Here is a 21,640-nt window from a genome sequence, read left to right as displayed (position 1 = left end):
GAGGAAAATATTGAAGAGCAAAGGAAAATAATATTAATAAAGCAAGGTTATGTAGAGAGCTGGGGGAAGGATAGGGGCACAGACAAATGGTTACCTTGGAAAACTGTTGGGGATACTTCTTTTCAGGCAAAAGAGAAAAAGGTAGTAGTGATGAGAGAGTGAATGAAAGAAGGTGCTGACTACAAGACAGTTATCTCAGTCAGGGAAAAATTATATTTACAGCACCTGAATTTCACCAGTGTCTAAAAGAAGAAAGCCCTATTATCTGCTGATATAGACCTAATTCTGTATTTATGGGAGAGTTCTGATGACTGAACAGAAACCAGAGATGAGTCTCATTAAAGTGACCTGCCATCAACATATTGTGAACCATCTGGCTTTGAACAGATCATTCCTGTTAAATTAAGCAGTATAAGCTGTTTTAAATTGTTTTCTACCAATTTAAAACTTTTGGATACTCTGCACCCAAATATAGAATAGTGTTCACATTGGTATTCTTGATGTCTTTAACCAAGTGAAATAAATTAATCTAGCCCCTGATGGTCAATATCCCTTCATATTTTATAATATGGGAAGTCTTTTAGGCATTTATAATGGAAAAAGAACTGGACTAGAAGGTCAGGAGACCAAAGTTTCTGGTCCCAGCACTTTTACTAACTTTAGGTAGATCACCTTAGTTCTCTCTGGAGTTCTTTCTCCTTTGTATAATAAAATGATGCATCCCTGTGGTTTTGTCCCATTCTGTAATGTTCTGTGTGTGGTGAGGTGGAAACTTGAGTAACTTTATTAACCAAAGTCAGAAGTATGGAGAATATGAGTGGGTAGAGGGTTATGGGAAATGCTTTGGAAGCTAGGGTTGGTAGTTTATACTTAGTATAGTGAGTCTCAAATTTTAGTATGCAAAAGAATCATGTGGGGGCACTTTTTCCCCCTCCTTCCCCTCCTCTTTTTCTTCTTCTCCTCCTCCTCCTCCTCCTTTACTTTCAAAAACTGCAGATTCCCAAGACACCTCCTCCCTCCAGTCTTTTCAGGAAGTCTGGATAAGACATATTTACCAACTCTCAATCTGAGCAAATTACTTAATCTCTCTGTGCCTCAATTTCCTCTTCTGTAAAATGGGAATACTGTAATTCTTTCTCATAAAATGATTGTGAAGGTGTCATGAGTCAGTACATGTGAAGGACTTACCACAGTACCTAGCACATGGTATGTACTGAATAAATCTTAGTTACTATAAATATTATAATTATTTCACATTATTATTAAGTACCTGGCATGGTAGGTGACGGTAAGGGATCTTAAAAAAAAAAATGATCTTCACAAAAGGAATTTGTGCTTCATCTTAGATATTTGAGTCAGCATGACGCAAATAGTATCAAAATCAAGAGGTGGGGGAAAAATGGCTTTTAGACAGATTCAAGTAAGAGAACAAAATCATAGCTGAGGTATACCTGTCACAAAGTGATGGGAAATGTTGAGGCAGGTATTTAAAACTCAAGGGATGGTCCAAAAGAAGGTAGTAACACAGAAGGCAAGTTCCAAGAAAAATATTACAATGAAGATATTTGACATTATTATCAAACACAAGGAAAAGATGTTTTTTACTTTTGCTACAGGACATTTTGAAAGTTCAGAAGTGGAAGTGATGATATATCTAAATATTTATGGGAGATCTCTAATTAGGTGCCCTACATACATTCAGATCAACTTGCTGAAGCTGAACTCCTCCCATCAGTGCCTGCTCTCCTCTCTCTGCCAATCTTTCATCTACCATGATTCCTCTCCCACATAGCCAGTCACTAACTAGAAAGCTGGGATGGCCATTCTTGACTTCCCTCTCTTCTCATTCCCCCGCATCAGTCAGTCATTAGGTTCTGTCAGTCTTACCTCCTAAATCTTTCTTACTTTGTCCTCTCCTCTTGCCCCACTACTACTTGCCTAATTCAAGCCCTACTTATCTCTCTGAAGTACTAGACTCTACCTGGTCTCTCTGTCTCCAGTCTTTTCTGTGTCACATACATTCTTCTCTGGAAGTCAGATCTGAATTCTCCAGAATTCAGATCTCATCATGGAACTCTTTTGTTTAAAATTCTTCAGTAGAATTCTGATCTGAGCAGGATGGAAGCAGTGGGTATTTTGTTTAATCTTCCCAAATCCCTTTTAAAAATACAAAGAACAACTAGGATAGCAAAAGGAAAAACCCACAGACAGCATCTTCAGTGATGCCAAGGAGCAGGGTACCTCCAAGAACTTCTGGAAAAGGAGTGGTCACGCCAGACAACTAGCAGCAACAAGACCTGCACTGTAGCTCCAAGAAAAGGAGTCAAAAGAAGAAAAGGGTGGTCCTAAGAACCAGAAATCAGAAGGAAAGGGCTTGACTCAGAGGGGAAACCTCAGCAAATAAATCTGAGAACAACTGGTAAAATAGCTATAGCACCACAGACTCTAATTTGTAAACAATTGAAAAAAAGACCTTGGAAACCCATTAAGGAACTTTAGGGAACACAGGGTGGTGGGGCAGCCTCAGTCCTTGAGGCAGTCAGTAACACACATGAGCATACACACTCAGCCTGGATGGATAGATGGATGGATGGATGGATGGATCAATCTAGGTAAAAACTTTAAAACTGTATAAAATCTATATGAGAAGAAGTACAAAATACTCCTGAAAGACGTATATACTTAAACAAATATATATACTGTATATATACAATATATACTTAAACAAATGGAAAAGACACCTTCTTCCTATTGAATATAATCATTCAATACAATGAATATATCAGTTCTTCCTAAATTCACTCATAAGTTTAACTTAAGCCCAATAAAACTATTTTCAGATATTTTTCTGGGGTTAGATAAGGTAATTATAAAATCTATTTAGAAGAATAAGTAATGAAGAAAAAAATCCTGAAAAAGAGGAGCAGTGAACAGGTGGCTAGCCACACCAAGTTTTATAATACCTAATAAAGCCTCTTATTTAAAAGAGTGTTAAGAGTTAATCCATGAATAAACAGAGCAATAGAACAAAATGCAAAATCCAAAAATAGACACAACTGAGTGTTGAAATTTAATACAAAGCATCATCTCAAATCAGTGGAGAAATATGAACTTTTTAATAAATGGTATGGGACAATTGGAAGAAGACAAAATTAGATCCATTCCTCAGTTGTACACCAGGATAAATTTCAAATGAAGCAGAGATCTGATTATAAGCAATAAAACTACACATATTAGGAGAAAATGAAGGCTAAATTTTCCTTTTTGATGGAGAATTGGGAAAACTTTGAATTACGGCTCAAAATTCCAGTAGGGTAATAAAGATGATTGATAAATTTGACTATTTTTTAAAGGAAAAAATCGAAAAAATGAGTGACAAAAAAGATATTTGCAATTTACATTATAGACAAAGGGTTAACGACACTGATACATAAAGAAGACCTCCCCCCCCAAAAAAGACAGAAAACCTGATAGAAAAAAATGGGCAAAAAAACGAAATAGTTCACCAGAAAGAAATGCAAATAGTTCTTAAAATGTTAAAAGATGTTCAACCACATTCATAAGTTAAATATGACTTAAAACCAAACTGAGATACACACTCATAAGTTAAATATGACTTAAAACCAAACTAAGATTTCTTATTAATCAGTGCAGGGGAAAAAATATTCTAAGGTATGACAACATACTTTCTTGACGAGGTTATAGGGAAAACAAGCATACTCATACATTGATGATGAGAATGCAAAATGGTACAGTTCCTGTGGTGGGGAAGTGGGAATTTGTAATATCTTGCAAAATGCATATGCACTTATCCTTTGTCTTAGTAACCTCACTAGTAGGAAATTAGCCTGATAATGAACTTGCAAAAGTAAAAAATGACATATTTGTTATACAATTCATTGTGATATTATTTATAATAACAAAAGACTTGAAACATTCAAATGTCCATCAATAGGAGTTTGCTTGAATAAACTAGTACTCTACACATGAAATACTCTAAATGCAATGGAGTAGTGTATAGCTGTAACAGAGACTGGTTTCTAAAGCTCTCTGGATGCTGCTATGGGGTGACCTCTTAGTGCAGAACAGTTTTAGCATACCAATTTATTGTAAGAAACGGGGGGAGGGGACCATGAAAACATTGATATATAGAGAAAGAGATACATATCACATATATGCACATGTACATAATGTGCATTTATTTTCAAAAGGAAACAATGTAAGGATAAAGCAAAAATTAACATAAAGAGTTATTATTTGGGGGGAAGGGAACAGGATGGAGGAGATAGAGATTGATGAGACTTCCCCGTACTGGTTTTATAGTTTTGACTTTGGAACCATCTAAATGTTTTAGATCTTATTTTTAAAAAACAAAAGAAATCATCAAAATTGAAAATAAATGGAACCTAAATATATTTCAAGATGATGATATAAGCACATAGAGAAATTAATTGTTTTAGGGGACTTTTCTTTAACAGTACATTTCTATTGGGATACATTCAAAGGATAAAAAAAAAGTCTAAGCTGGAGCTTTCAGCAGCAAGGAGGTACTTGAGAACAAGCTCCTGTAAATGTGAAACTCTGGGCCATTGATAAGAAAATGTTTTCAAACAATGATGAGGACAGGACTCATCAAGTATACCGAGTATATGGAATTTTTAAAAAGCAGGCCACAGGATAGAACCAAGATGGCAGAGTATAAGGACGTGCTCTCACTCCCTCTTGCAAGAACACCAGAATCACAACTAACTGCTGAACAATCATCGACAGGAAGACACTGGAACTCACCAAAACAGATAGCCCACATCCAAAGACAAAGGAGAAGCCACAATGAGACGGTAGGAGGGGTGCAATCACAATAAAATCAAATCCCATAACTGCTGGGTGGGTGACTCACAAACTGGAGAACCCTTATACAATAGAAGTCCACCCACTGGAGTGAAGGTTCTGAGCCCCACGTCAGGCTTCCCAACCTGGGGCTCCGGCAACAGGAGGAGGAATTCCTAGAGAATCAGACTTTGAAGGCTAGCGGGATTTGACTGCAGGACTCTGACAGGACTGAGGGAAACAGAGACTCCACTCTTGGAGGGCACACACAAAGAAGTGTGCATCGGGACCCAGGGGAAGGAGCAGTGACCCCAGAGGAGACTGAACCAGACCTACCTGCTAGTGTTGGAGGGTCTCCTGCAGAGGCAGGGGGTGGCTGTGGCTCACCGTGAGGACAAGGACACTGGCAGCAGAAGTTCTGGGAAATACTCCTTGGCGTGAGCCCTCCTAGAGTCTGCCATTAGCCCCACCAAAGAGCTGGGTAGGCTCCAGTGTTGGGTTGCCTCAAGCCAAACAACCAACAGGGAGGGAACCCAGCCCCACCCATCAGCAGACAAGCAGATTATAGTTTTACTGAGCTCTGCCCACCAGAGCAACACCCATCTCTACCCACCACCAGTCTCTCCCATCAGGAAACTTGCTCAAGCTTCTAAGATAGCATCATCCACCAGAGGGCAGACAGCAGAAGCAAGAACTACAGTCCTGCAGCCAGTGGAACAAAAACAACATTCACAGAAAGATAGATGAGATGAAAAGGCAGAGGGCTATGTACCAGATGAAGGGACAAGATAAAACCCCAGAAAAACAACTAAATGAAGCTGAAGTAGGCAAACTTCCAGAGAAAGAATTCAGAATAATGATAGTGAAGATGATCCAGGACCTCGGTAAAACAATGGAGGCAAAGATCAAGATGATGCACGAAATGTTTAACAAAAACCTAGAAGAATTAAAGAACAAACAAACAGAGATGAACAATACAATAACTGAAATGAAAACTACACTACAAGGAATCAATAGCAGAAAAACTGAGGCAGAAGAATAGATAAGTGACCTGGAAAACGGAATGGTGGAATTCACTGCTGCAGAACAGAATAAAGAAGAAAGAATGAAAAGAAATGAAAACAGCCTAAGAGACCTCTGGGACAACAATAAACACAACAACATTTGCATTATAGAGGTCCCAGAAGGAGAAGAGAGAGAGAAAGGACCTGAAAAAATATTTGAAGGGATTATAGTAGAAAACTTCCCTAACCTGGGAAAGGAAATACCCACCCAAGTCCAGTAAGCACAGAGAGTCCCATACAGGATAAACCCAAGGAGAAACATGCCAAGACACATAGTAATCAAATGGGCAAAAATTAAAGACAAAGAAAAATTTATTAAAAGCAACAAGGAAAAAACGACAAATAACACACAAGGGAAGATTATTGAAAGCAGCAAGGGAAAAATGACAAATAACATACAAGGGAACTCCCATAAGGTTAACAGCTGATTTCTTAGCAGAAACTGTACAAGCCAGAAGGGGGTGGCATGATATACTTAAAGTGATGAAGGGAGGAACCTACAACCAAGATTACCCTACCCAGCAAGGATCTCATTCAGATTCGATGGAGAAATCAAAAGCTTTACAGATAAGCAAAAGCTAAGAGAATTCAGCACCACCAAACCAACTCTACAACAGATGCTAAAGGAACTTCTCTAAGTGAGAAGCACAAGAGGAGAAAAGGACCTACAAAAACAAACCCAAAACAATTAAGAAAATGATCATAGGAACACACATATCGATAATTACCTTAAACGTGAATGGATTAAATGCTCCAACCAAAAGACACAGGCTTGCTGAATGGATACAAAAACAAGACCCATGTATATGCTGTCTACAAGAGATCCACTTCAGACCTAGGGACACATACAGACTGAAAGTGAGGGGATGGAAAAAGATATTCCATGTAAATGGAAATCAAAAGAAAATTGGAGTAGCAATACTCATATCAGATAAAATAGACTTTAAAATAAAGAATCTTACAAGAGACAAGGAAGGACACTACATAATATGATAAAGGGATCAATCCAAGAAGAAGATATAACAATTATAAATATATATGCACCCAACATAGGAGCACCTCAATACATAAGGCTAACAGCTATAAAACAGGAAATCGACAGTAACACAATAATAGTGGGGGACTTTAACACCTCACTTACACCAATGGACAGATCATCCAAACAGAAAATAAGGAAACACAAGCTTTAAATGACACAATAGACCAGAGAGATTTAATTGATATTTATAGGACATCCCATCCAAAAACAGCAGATTACACTTTCTTCTCAAGTGTGCACAGAATATTCTCCAGGATAGATCACATCTTGGGTCACAAATCAAGCCTTAGTAAGGTTAAGAAAATTGAAATCATATCAAGCATCTTTTCTGACCACAACGCTATGAGATTAGAAATGAATTACAGGAGAAAAAAACATAAAAAATACCAACACATGGAGGCTAAACAACACATTACTAAATAACCAAGAGATCACTGAAGAAATCAAAGAGGAAGTCAAAAAATACCTGGAGACAAATGTCAATCCAAAACCTATGAGATGCAGCAAAAGCAGTTCTAAGAGGGAAGCTTACAGCTATACAAGCCTACCTCAAGAAACAAGAAAAATCTCAAACAACCTAATGTTACACCTAAAGGAACTAGAGAAAGAAGAACAAACAAAACCCAAAGTTAGCAGAAGGAAAGAAATCATCAATATCAGACCAGAAATAAATGAAACAGAAGCAAAGAAAACAATAGCAAAGATCAATAAAACTAAAATCTGGTTCTTTGAAAAGATAAACAAAATTGATAAACCATTAGCCAGACTCATCAAGAAAGGGAGAGGACTGGAATCAATAAAATTAGAAATGAAAAAGGAGAAGTTACAACAGACACCGCAAAAATACAAAGCATCCTAAGAGACTACTACAAGCAACTCTATGCCAATAAAATGGACAACCTGGAAGAAATTCTTAGAATTTCTTCTAAATTCTTAGAAATTCTTAAATTTAAGAAATTCTTCTTAAATTCTTAGAAAGGTATAACCTTCCAAAACTGAACCAGGAAGAAGCAGAAATTATGAACAGACCAATCACAAGTAATGAAATTGAAACTGAGTAAAAATCTTCCAACAAACAAAAGTCCAGGACCAGATGGCTTCACAGGTGAATTCTATCAAACATTTAGAGAAGAACTAACACTGATCCTTCTCAAACTCTTGCAAAAATTTGCAGAGGAAGGAACACTCCCAAACTCATTCTATGAGGCCACCATCACCCTGATAACCAAAACCTGACAAAGATACTACAAAAAAAGAAAATTACCAATATCACTCATGAATATAGATGCAAAAATCCTCAACAAAATACTAGCGAACAGAATCCAACAACACATTAAAAGGGTCATACACCATGGTCAAGTGGGATTTATCCCAGGGATGCAAGGATTCTTCAATATACACAAATCAATCAATGTGATATGCCATATTAACAAATTGAAGAAGAAAAAACCATATGATCATCTCAATAGATGCAGAAAAAGCTTTTGACAAAATTCAACACCCATTTATGATAAAAACTCTCCATAAGGTGGGCATAGAGGGAACCTACCTCAACATAATAAAGGCCATATACGACAAACCCACAGCAAACATCATTCTCAATGGTGAAAAGCTGAAAGCATTTCCTCTAAGATCAGGAACAAGACGAGGATGTCCATTCTCACCACTATTAATCAATATAGTTTTGGAAGTCCTAGCCACGGCAATCAGAGAAGAAAAGGAAATAAAAGGAATCCAAATCGGAAAAGAAGAAGCAAAACTGTCACTGTTTGCAGATGACATGATACTATACATAGAGAATCCTAAAGATACCACCAGAAAACTACTAGAGCTAATCAGTGAATTTGGTAAAGTTGCAGGATACAAAATTAATGCACAGAAATCTCTTGCATTCCTATACACTAATGATGAAAAATCTGAAAGAGAAATTAAAAAAATACTCCCATTTACCATTGCAGCAAAAAGAATAAAATACCTAGGAATCAACCTATCTAGGGAGACAAAAGACCTGTATGCAGAAAACTATAAGACACTGATGAGAGAAATTAAAGATGATACCAGCAGATGGAGAGATATACCATGTTCTTGGATTGGAAGAATCAATATTGTGAAAATGACTATACTACTCAAAGCAATCTACAGTTTCAATGCAATCCCTATCAAATTACCAATGGCATTTTTTACTGAACTAGAACAAAAAAATCTTAAAATTTGTTTGGAGACACAAAAGACCACGAATAGCCAAGCATTCTTGAGGGAAAAAAACGGAGCTGGAGGAATCAGACTCCCTGACTTCAGACTATACTACAAAGCTACAGTAATCAAGACAATATGGTACTGGCACAATAACAGAAACATAAATCAATGGAACAAGATAGAAAGCCCAAAGATAAACCCACACACCTATGGTCAACTAATCTATGACAAAGGAGGCAAGGATATACAATGGAGAAAAGACAGTCTCCTCAGTAAGTGGTGCTGGGGAAACTGGACAGCTACATGTAAAAGAATGAAATTAGAACACTCCCTAACACCATACACAAAAATAAACTCAAAGTGGATTGAAGACCTACATGTAAAACCGGACACTATAAAACTCTTAGAGGGCTTCCCTGGTGGCGCAGTGGTTGAGAGTCCGCCTGCCGATGCAGGGGACACGGGTTTGTGCCCTGGTCCAGGAAGATCCCACATGCCGCGGAGTGGCTGGGCCCGTGAGCCATGGCCACTGAGCCTGCGCGTCTGGGGCCTGTGCTCCGCAATGGGAGAGGCCACAACAGTGAGAAGCCCGCATACCGCAAAAAAAAAAAAAAAAAAAAAAAACCTCTTAGAGGAGAACATAGGAAGAACAAACACTCTTTGACGTAAATCACAGCAAGATCTTTTTTTTGCGGTATGCGGGCCTCTCACTGTTGTGGCCTCTCCCATTGCGGAGCACAGGCTTTGGACCTGCAGGCTCAGCGGCCATGACTCACGGGCCTAGCCGCTCCGCGGCATGTGGGATCTTCCCGGACCGGGGCACGAACCCGTGTCCCCTGCATCGGCAGGCAGACTCCCAACCACTGCACCACCAGGGAAGCCCAGGAAGATCTTGTTTGATCCACCTCCTAGAGTAATGGAAATAAAAACAAAAATAAACAAATGGGACCTAGTGAAACTTCAAAGCTTTTCCACAGCAAAGGAAACCATAAACAAGACAAAAAGATAACTCTCAGAATGGGAGAAAATATTTGCAAATGAATCAACAAAGGATTAATCTTCAAAATATATAAACAGCTCATGCAGCTCAATATTAAAAAGCAAACAACCCAATCCAAAAATGGGCAGAAGACCTAAATAGACATTTCTCCAAAGAAGACATACAGATGGCCAAGAAGCACATGAAAAGCTTCTCAACATCACTAATTATTAGAGAAATGCAAATCAAAACTACAATGAGGTATCACCTCACATCAGTTAGAATGAGCATCATCAGAAAATCTACAAACAACAAATGCTGGGACAGGGTGGGGAGAAAAGGGAACCCTCTTGCACTGTTGGTGGGAATGTAAATTGATACAGCCACTATGGAGAACAGTAAGGAGGTTCCTTAAAAAACTAAAAATAGAATTACCATATGATCCAGCAATCCCACTACTGGGCATATACCCAGAGAAAACCATAATTCAAAAAGATCCATGCACCCCAATGTTCATTGCAGCACTCTTTACAATAGCCAGGTCATGGAAGCAACCTAAATGCCCATCGACAGACGAATGGATAAATATGTGGTACATATGTAAAAGGGAACAAAATTGGGTGATTTGTTGAGATGTGGATGGATCTAGAGACTGTCATACAGAGTGAAGTAAGTCAGAAGGAGAAAAACAAATATCGTATATTAACACATATATGTGGAACCTAAAAAATGGAACAGATGAACCAGTTTTCACAGCAGAAATTGAGACACAGATGTAGAGAACAAACGTATGGACACCAAGGGGGGAAAGCGGCAGGGGGGTGGGGGTGGAGGTGTGATGAATTGGGCGATTGGGATTGACATGTGTACACTGATGTGTATAAAATTGATGACTGATAAGAACCTGCTGTATAAAAAAATTTTTAAAAGAATTAAGAGAGATAAAAAAAAAGAATACAAACAAGCTTTAGGAAAAGGTTTACTGGTTTGGTTGGTCCACATTTTCCTTTTATGTTTGCAGAAGACTGATGCATGATAAAAAATATATGATCAATTAAGTCTAAATTTTTTTCTCTGTGTGTAAAATAGAAATTATAAAGAATAAGAAAGTATATAATCAAATATTAATTAGCAGTGTCTTTATCTTTCTAAAATATATAAAAATAATAATATGTCTTAAAATAATGGTACGTTTCCTTGGATTAAAAAAAGTTTGGTATTGTGGGCAAAAAAATAAAGCAACCCACAGTATAAGACTGAATCATCTCTTGTGTGAGGATCTGTATTAAAGATCAGATGACTAAGATGAAAAGTTCCAAGAAGAAGTTTATTATCCTTTAATCCTGAATTTAACTTCCCAAATTAAATTCTTTTTATGTTGCAGTTCTGAGGTATCAAAAGCTTTTCTTTTCTTGATATTATATATTATCATAATAACTCAGTTTACCATAGAAATTGGAATAAAACATCAGCTTTTGTTTCTTAGGAATATACTGATAGTCACTGAAATTCATTTCTTTGTCTCTAAGCTTATTTTATTTTAAAGAGTATATATTTTATCATTAAAAAGAATATTGACAACTGACCTCTTTTGAAAAATAGTTATTTTGTCTAATTTTTCTTTTGAAAACAGAACCATCACTAAATAGTGATGTACAGAGTATGTGAGCTAAATGGGAGTGCAACACCAATTAAGATTTCATTTTTGAGAGCTAGAATGTTAAACTGGCCTTTTTGTTTTATATTTGTATTTTTGGTGAAGAAATGGTTTAAATGGTGTTAAAAAATCAAATTCATATTTTGTGTCAGTGATAGAAAAATCTTAATGGATATCTATTGAATTTTCTTAAATGCAATTTTACTGTTCCTTACTTGGGTATTTCTTTTGGTTAACTTATTGTTTCTGATTACATTTTTTTCTTCCACATAATTTTTTCTTTATATTTCTGGTAAAAGGGCAATAAAATTCAAATATGATGTCATGTGAGACTATATTAAAAAAATTACTCTATTGGCAAAAAGAAAAAAGTCTAAGCTGCATTTAATAACCTTATTGTTGGTAGTATTGTTATTTTGAAACTATTATATGTAGATTGTAGAATAAAGCAAATAAGTAATTATGTTGATGATATTAGAAGGCAAGAATCAGAGTAAGAGAATAAATATTTAAAATACAGAAATATTATAATAATCCTTTAATCTTATTGAATTGAAAATGTCAGTATGGACTCCTGGTTTATTTTCCTTTTACTAAAGAATACAGAGCTCCTCTGTCCATGGCAATGACAACCCAGTAACAATGAATACCTCTCTTTATAGAAGAATTCCAACTAATAAATGTAGAAGGGGACTTCGCTGGTGGCACAGTGATTAAGGATCCACCTGCCAGTGCAGGGGGTGTTCTATCCCTGGTCCGGGAAGATCCCACATGCCGCAGAGCAGCTAAGCCTGTGCACCACAACTACTGAGCCTGTGCTCTAGAGCCCGTGAGCCACAACTACTGAGCCCACGTATCAAAACTACCAAAGCCTGCGTGCCCTAGAACCCGCAAGCCACAACTACTGAGCCTGCATGCTTCAATTACTGAAGCCCACGTGCCTAGAGCTCATGCTCTGCCACAAGAGAAGCCACTGCAATGAGAAGCCCATGCACTGCAACAAAGAGTAGCCCCTGCTCGCCACAACTAGAGAAAGCCTGTGTGCAGCAACAAAGACCCAATGCAGCCAAATAAATGCAGAAGGAATGACAGAATTAGAAAATTATTTTATATTCTTAATAAAATAATGAATCTCCATTCCCACCCCATTCCACCCTCAGACTGCTCTAGGGTTATTTTCAAATACCATTTCCCACTCAAAAAAAAACCACCCAGGCATCCTTGGAGAAAAGGCTTTTTTTAGGTTTAGGGAAGCAAATTTATAGGATGAATATTGTACCAATTAGCAAGGAAGCTATTGAAGACTACTGTGGTGGTATCAAAATGACCTGGGTGCCATCTTAAAGGAGCTCCCTATATCAGTCAAATATGAGACTGAGCATTCAGGGAATAAATATTGCAGTTGATTGAAACTGCAGGTTGTTAGAGAACCAATTTGTTATTCTGAAAATCAGTTTTTAAAAACTGACTCATCTGTTTTTTCTGTACAAATTGTATTGCATAGTAACCAGCTAGTTGATGAGGGAAACTTCTTTATAGAAGAATTCCAACTAACAAATGAATTATAGAATTAGAAAATCACCATTTCATTACCCTCAATGAAATGATGGATTTATAGTGCTCATCTGTGGATGCTAAAATCAGATGAAAGACTGATGGGAGCTTCATAATGGATGGATCAAGCACTTAGGACTGTCAGAACCCGTTTTCTCTTCCCTCCACTACTTCAGCACAGCTGCTGATTGTGTATCTGTAGAATAATGCTGTAGTTTGTGGTTTGACCCCACCTACTTGTAGTCTGGGGTTTATGAGATACCCTTTCACCTGGTTTTGTTAAAGATGTTTGTGGGCTTTTACTTTTACTCTCAAAGTTTCTCTGTGCATTTTTATGAGGAAATTTGGTAAGATTTTAAAAGGTACACTGACACCACCACCTTGTGCTAGTTGAAGGCCATTGCATCAGGCTTTTCTTCCTGTCCTTCCACTGAACGATTATTGTCGAGGCCACCGTGACCTCTACTTGCCATCTCCAGTAGTCACTTCTTAGTTCTCGGGATACTTCCTCAAACTTCATACACCCAAAACTGAACTTTTGATTTCCCCGTCCAAATCTGCTCTTCCTGAATCTTCCTTATGTCTCTAAGCTGCTCAGCATCATCTTTGACCCCTTTCTTTCTCCCATATTCCACACTTAATCTATCAGTCCTCTCAGATCTACCTTCAAAATATATCCTGTATACTAACACTGAACAAAAAGGAAATTAAGGAAACAATATGCATTTACAATAGCATCAAAAAGAGTAAAATATTTAAGAATAAACTTAACCAAGGAGGTAAAAGACTTATACACTGAAAACTACAAAACGTTGCTGAAAGAAATTAAAGATGCAAATAATTGGAAAGTCATACTATGTTCATGGGTTAGAAGACTTAATATCGTAAAGATGACAATAGTACCCAGATTCAGTGCAATCCCTATCAAAATCCCAATTGCTTTTTTGCAAAGATAGAAAATCCTATCCTAAAATTCATATTGAATCTCAAGGGGTCCAAATAGTCAAAACAACCTTGAAAAAGAAGAACAAAGTTGGAGATCTCAAACTTCTGGATTTCAGAACTTAGTACAAAGCTACAGTAATCAAAACAGTGTGGTTCTGGCATACAGACAGACCAGTGGAATAGAATTGAGAGCCCAGAAATAAACCCTCACATATATGTTCAAATGATTTTTGATAAGGTGCCAGGACCATTCAGTGAGGAACAGACAGTCTTTTCAACAAATGATGCTGGGAAAACTGGATATCCACATGCAAAAAAATGAAGTTGGACCATTACCTTACACTATGTACAAAAATTAACTTGAAATGGGTCAGAGACCTTAGCATAAGAGCTAAAACTATACAACAATATAAGGGAAATGCTTCATAACATTGGATTTAGCAGTGACTTCTTAGATATGACACTAAATGTACAAGTAATAAAAATTATAGATAAATTGGACTGCATCAAAATTTTAAAGGTCTGTGTAGCAAAGGACACAGTAAATTAGAATGAAGAGGCAACCCACAGAATAGGAGACAATATTGGCAAATTGTGTATCTGGCAAGGGTTAATATCCAGAATATATAAAGAACTCCCACAATTCAACAAAACAGGCAAACCTGGTTTTTTAAATATGCAAAAGACTTAAAAAGACATTTCTCAAAAAGAGATATACAGGGACTTCCTGGTGGTCCAGTGGTTAAGAATTGCCTTCCAATGCAGGGGATGTGTGTTCAATCCCTGGTTGGGGAACTAAGATCCCACATGCCGCTGGGCACCTAAGCCCGCGCACCACAACTAGAGAAGTCCGTGTGCCTCAACAAAAGATCCCACATGCCGCTTCGAGGATCCCACGTGCCACAACTAAGACCCAAAGCAACCCAAAAAAGAGAGATATACAAATGGCCAATAACCACATGAAAAGATGTTCAACATACTAATCATTAGGGAAATGCAAATCAAAACCACAATGAAATATCACTTCACAATCATTAGAGCTAATATTTTTTAAAAAACAAAATAAATATTTCTTGGATGAGGAGAAACTAGAACCCTTAGGCATTGCAAAATGGTGAGGCCACTGTGGAAGACAGTATAGCAATTCCTCAAAATATTAAACATAGAAATACCATACGACCTGGCAATTTCACTTCTGGGTATATACCAAAAGAATTGAAAGCAGGATCTCAATGAGATTATTTTATACCCATGTTCAATAGCAGCATTATTCACAATAGCCAAAAGTGGAAGCAACTTGGGTGTACATCAATAGATGAATGTATAAAGGAAATGTAGTGTATACATACAATATCACTCAGCCTTAAATATTATTAAGCCTCATTATTATTCAGCCTTAAAAAGGAAGAAAATTCTGACACATGCTACATTGTGGAGGAACCTTGAGGACACTATGGCAAGTGAAACAAACCAGTCATAAAAAGACAAATACTGTATGATTCCTCTTACATGAGGTACCTAGAGTAATCAAATTCAAAGACAGAAAGTAAAATGGTGGTTGCCAGAGACTCGGGGTGGGGGTGGAAGGAGGGAATGTTTAATGGATATATAGAGTTTCAGTTTTGCAAGACAAAAGAGTTTGGGAGATTTGATGCATAAAAATGTGAATGTACATAACATTACCAAAGTGTACACTTAGAGATGGGTAAGATAGTAAATTTTATGTTACATGTTTTTACCACAATTAAAAGATTTTTTAATTTGTAAGATATTTGTATAAAGAAATGTGATAATATATAGTGGAGTTATATAAGTAAAATGGGTGACAACAGCACAAAAGCTGAGAGGGATGAAATGAAAGAATACTGTCGTAAGGCTCTTACACTATATGTAAAGTAGTATAATCACCTGAAATTAGACTGTGATAAGTTAAAGATGCATACTTAAAACCTAAAGTAACCACTAAAGTAACACTACAAAGAGTTATAGCTAAATCCAACGGAGACAAATGAAATTGTAAAAAGACAAGACAAAACAAAACAAAAAACTCAATCCTAAACAAAACAGAAAAAAGCAGGAAAAGGGAATAAAGAACAGATGGGACAAATAGATAACAAATACCAAAATGATATACATAAACATAATCATATCATAGCCACATTAAAGTATACCCTCTAAACACGCAGTTAAAAGCAGAGGTTAGCAGATTGGATTAAAAAAGGAAGACCCAACCATATGCTGCTTGTAAGAAACCTACTTTAAATATAAAAATATAAATAGGTTAAAAGGGTGAAGAAGGCTACACAAAACCAACACAAATCAAAATAAAGTTGAAGAGGCTAATTAATATCAGGAGATTTCAGAGCAAACCTGTTGCCAGGGATACACTTAAACACTTATGCAGGTAATAACAAAGCTAAAAAAAAAATGAAGTGAAAACTGATAGACCTGCAGTGAGAAATAGACAAACCTGCAATTATAGTCTGATTTCATTACCCCTCTCTCAATTGAAAGAATAAGGAGACAGAAAATCATTGAGTACGTAAAAGACTTGAACAGCATAATCAACTAACTTTACCTGATTGATGTTTACAGAACACTCCCTCTAACAAAAGCAGAACATACATTCTTTGGAAATGCTCTCTGGGCCATAAAACAAGTCTCAAAATTTTAAGAGGATTCAAGTCACACAAAATATGTTCTCTGACCTCCTGGAGTTAAATTAGAAATCAGTAACAGAAAAATCTCTGGAAAACCCCCAAATATGTGGAAACGAACTTCTAAATAACCCATGAGTTAAAGAAGAAATCAAAAGGGAAATTAGAAGATCATTTGAACTGAATGAAAATGAAAACAATATATCAAAATTTTGAATGTGCCACTAAAGCAATTTCTATATTAGAGAAGAATGTCTGGAATTAATACTCTCAGCTTACACCTTAAGAAATTGGAGAAAGAAGAGCAAATTAAACCAAAAGTAGACAGAAGAAAGGTAATAAGAAAGATCAGAGCAGCAGTTGGTGAACTAGAAAACAGAAAAACAGAGAAAATTACTCAAAGAATTAGTTCCTTGAGAAAGTCAATAAAATTGATAAGCCTCTGGCCAAACTGATCAGGAGAAAAAGAGAAGGCACAAATTAGCAATATCGAAAATGGGATGACATCGCTACAGATTATAGAGATAGTAAGGAAATCTTGTGAACAAGTTTATGCCAATAAATTTGACAACTTCTATGAAATGGATGAATTCCATTAGTGTGGTCATTCCATACTAATGACCAAAGCTCACTCAAGGTGAATAGATAAATTAAATAGCCCTATATCTATTAAGGAAATTGCATTTAAAACTATCCGAAAAAAGAAAACTCCAGGTACAGATGGTTTCTGGTGAGTTCTACAAAAACTTAAGGAAGAAATAATAACAATTCTATGCCAACTCCAGAAAACTGAAAAGATAGGAATACTTCCCATTTCATTCTATGAAGCCAGCATCATCCTGGTATCAAAACCAGACAAAAACATTACAAAACAGAAAACTACAGAATCCCTCTTGAACATAGATTTTAAAATTCTAAACAAATTTTACCAAATCATATCTAACAATATATAAAAAAGATAGTTCATCATGACCAGGTGGCATTTATCCCAAGAATGCAGGTTGATTTAACATTCAAAAAATTAATCAGGGCTTCCCTGGTGGTGCAGTGGTTGAGAGTCCACCTGCCGATGCAGGGGACACGGGTCCGTGCCCCGGTCCGGGAAGATCCCACATGCCGCGGAGCAGCTGGACCCATGAGCCATGGGTGCTGAACCTGCGCGTCAGGAGTCTGTGCTCCGCAATGGGAGAGGCCACAACAGTGAGAGGCCCGCTTACCACACACACACACAAAAAAAAAATTAATATAATTTTCTATATTAACAGACCAAAAAAAGGAAAACCATATGATCTCAACAGATGCAGGAAAAAAACATTTACCAAAATCCAGCATATATTCCTGATTAAAAACTTTTAGCAGGGTGTCTGGGATGATATAGGGTCCAGGGACGGCAGTGTGCAGGGCCTAGGGGTCAGCTGGCCAAGGGTTGGCCAACCTGCAGTATCCCTGGTCTCCAGCCCTCACCCAAGACTATCCAAGAGGACAAAGCCTCCCCAATGGCAGGCTCAGCATGTGGGAACCACCTCTCTGAGGCCTTCCTTGGGCCCTGAGCCAGACGGAGGGCCTGGTTCCTGGAATGACAGGCTGACAGTGACAAGAGTCCCTTCCCCTGGGCTGGGCCCCTCTATAGCCAGGAGCCAATGGCCCAGGACAGAGCCAAACCCTGTGAGCTGAACCAAGAGAAATACAATGCTGATGACAACATGAAGATCATCTGCCAGTGGGACAGCACCATGGGCAAGCCCAAATTTATGGAGAGATTTATCATAGATGGATTTCAGCCACAGCAGCTGTCCACATACACCCTGACCCTGTATAAGCACATGGCCATGGTGGACAGTATCTTACTGGTCTCATCTTTGTGGACTTTTTGGACACAGCAAGCCAGGAGCAGTTCCAGAGCACACATGCCTCCTACTGCAAGGCCCACACCTACATCGTGCTGTTTGATGTCAGAGGAAAGTCACCTACAAGAACCTGAGCACCTTGGGAAATGGGGCTTTGGGAGTTCAGGCCAGAGATCCTGTGCATCTGGTGGCCAAAAAAATTGTTGCAGACATAAAGGTGACCCCCAAAATCTTCAGTTTTGCCCAGTTCTCCCTGCTCCCATACTTTGTCTCAACCGCTGATGGTACCAACAGTGAAAAGCTTTCCAATGATGCAGTTCAGTTGGCTGTGTCTTAGAACACCCTGTACACTTCATGGATGAGGTTTTGCAGGAGCTTGAGGACTTTGACTTGGATAGAAGGAGCAGAAGGAGGAGGATATGCCCAACTAAGAAGCAATGGGGCAGCATTGTGAGCCCATCTCAAAACTGAGAAGCCCTTCCAAGCCATCTCCCACGAACCTCCTGAAAACCCACCAATCCCATTTGCCTCCCCTACTTCATTGCCCATGATACCTTCTCACAGTTGTCTCCTCCCCTGTACTCAGGGACAGGGATGAGGATAGCACCAGCAAGTGCCCTCAACCGATGTAAGAGGTCCACATTAGACCGTAAAGTAGAATTAGAGATCAGTATTACAACCTTCCCTCCATGGCCAGACAGTAAAGAGAATCAGGGAACATGCTTTGTGTGTCTCTTAGAAATTTAGGTGAGTTTTTTTTTTTCTCCCAGAACTGACCTCAGGGTCCATTCATTGCATCTCCACCAAGGGAATGATTTCTAATCCTTGATTACCCCCATTTCCATCCCCGTGGAATTTGGGAAGCCTCCATCCTTTTTACACATGACCTACCATCCTTTATCCTTTTTAGTCTCCCAACAAACTTTTTAAAAAATGGTTTTGAGCAGACAGCTGTTCACTTCACGGATTTTTGAGCACCTATGGTATTTCACGAGCTCTTGTAGGTACAGCCAGTACCTTGGTGAACAGTGAAGCCAAGACCACAGGCACAGATTTGCCATTAAAATCAAGTGAAAGGGCTTCCCTGGTGGCGCAGTGGTTGAGAGTCCGCCTGCCGATGCAGGGGACATGGGTTCGTGCCCCGGTCTGGGAAGATCCCACATGCCACGGAGTGGCTGGGCCCGTGAGCCATGGCCGCTGAGCCTGCACGTCCGGAGCCTGTGCTCCGCAACGGGAGAGGCCACAACAGTGAGAGGCCCGCGTACCGCAAAAAAAAAAAAAAAAAATCAAGTGAAAGGTGTCAGATCTGGCCGTACACAAACTTTGTTGGTAAACGTCAAAGGTCAGTAGGCCATTGGGTCCAAACCCATTTGGATTACAAGAACTTGACTTCTTAAAGAGGTACTGTTAAAACCCCTCTTTCATCATATGAGGCTTTCTCTCATTTTTTGAAGACTAGTATGGACGTTGTGTGACTCTGTCCTTTGGTGACAGAGGCTGCAAAAGAACCATCCTGCTGCCTTTTCCGCTTCTTTCTAGTACTTGTGGCTCACTAATGTGTTTTTATGATCATCTTGTGCATTATTTCCATTGTTTTTATTTTTTTCTGTTTTTTTTTTTTACAGTAAGGGTTGAATTACATTTTAGAAATCTCTTAGCAAAGTAGGCATAAAATGTAACTTCCTTAAACTGAAGAGGGGCATCTATGAAAAACTGACAGCTACCATCATACTTAAAGGGGAAGACTAAATGGTTTTTCCTAAGATTAGAAACGAGACTGATGTGTGCTCTTATGACTTTTGTTTCCACATTATACTGGAGGTTCTAGCCAGCACAATAAGGAAAAAGAAAAATAAAAGGTACCCATATTAGAAATGAAGAAGTAAAACTGTCATTTGCAGATGACGTTATTGTCTATGAAGAAAATTTGACGGCATTTATTAAAAAGCTACTAGAAGTAACAAATGGGTTTAACAAGGTTGCAAGATATAAGATCATTATACATTTTTATAACTACTTTTTTAATATTTTTTTTTATTTATTTATTTGGTTGCACCAGGTCTTAGTTGCGGCTGGTGGGCTCCTTAGCTGTGGCTCATGGATTCCTTAGTTGCAGCTTGCTGGCTCCTTAGTTGTGGCATGTGGGCTCCTTAGTTGTGGCATGTGAACTCTTAGTTGCAGCATGCATGTGGGATCTAGTTCCCTGACCAGGGATCAAACCTGGGCCCCCTGCATTGGGAGCTCAGAGTCTTAACCACTGTGCCACCAGGGAAGTCCCAAGATCATTATACATTAATGAATTTTATTTCTATACAAGAAATGAATGGGAATTGAATATTTTAAATACCATTTTCATTAGCATCAAACAGGAAATAACATAAACAGGAAATTCTTAGAGATCTCACAAAAGATATATAAAATCTATACAGTGAAATCTATAAAATATTGTTGAGAAAAATAAAAACTAAATAAATGGAGAGATATACAGTGTTCGGGGAACCACTCAATATTGTTAAGATGTCATTTGTCTCCCAATTGTTCTATATATTCAGTGCAATCCCAGTGTAGATCCCAGGAGGCTTTTGTTTTTAATAGAAATTGACAAGATGGACCTAAAATTAATATGGGAATGCAGAGGATCAAGAACAACCAAAAAGACATTGGAAAAGGAGAAAAAAATTGGAGTTGATTTCAGATTTGTTACGAAGCAACAGAAATCATGACAGTGTGGTATTTGCTTAATGATAGACAAATAGATACATGGTACAAAATAGTGTTCAGCCATAGATCAACACATATATGGGCAACAGATTTTTGCCAAACGTACAAAGGCAATTCAGTGGAGGAAGGACAGCCTTTTCAACAAATGGTGCTG

At 38.0% G+C, this 21,640-nt stretch overlaps 1 protein-coding gene and 1 pseudogene across 3 annotated transcripts in view; both read left to right on the top strand.

The window, feature by feature from the left end:
* Window positions 1–21,640, top strand: part of RNF130 (ring finger protein 130) — a 130,709-nt gene that overhangs the window by 53,580 nt on the left and 55,489 nt on the right. The gene's annotated exons all lie outside the window — the stretch shown is intronic.
* On the top strand, window positions 18,559–19,292 carry LOC132421595 (rab-like protein 2A pseudogene; annotated as a pseudogene).

This window comes from Delphinus delphis, chromosome 3, assembly GCF_949987515.2.
Source record: "Delphinus delphis chromosome 3, mDelDel1.2, whole genome shotgun sequence".
NCBI classification, from domain to species: Eukaryota; Metazoa; Chordata; class Mammalia; order Artiodactyla; family Delphinidae; genus Delphinus; species Delphinus delphis.
Note: the sequence above shows the minus strand (reverse complement) of the source record. Positions and strands in the feature narration are given on the sequence as shown.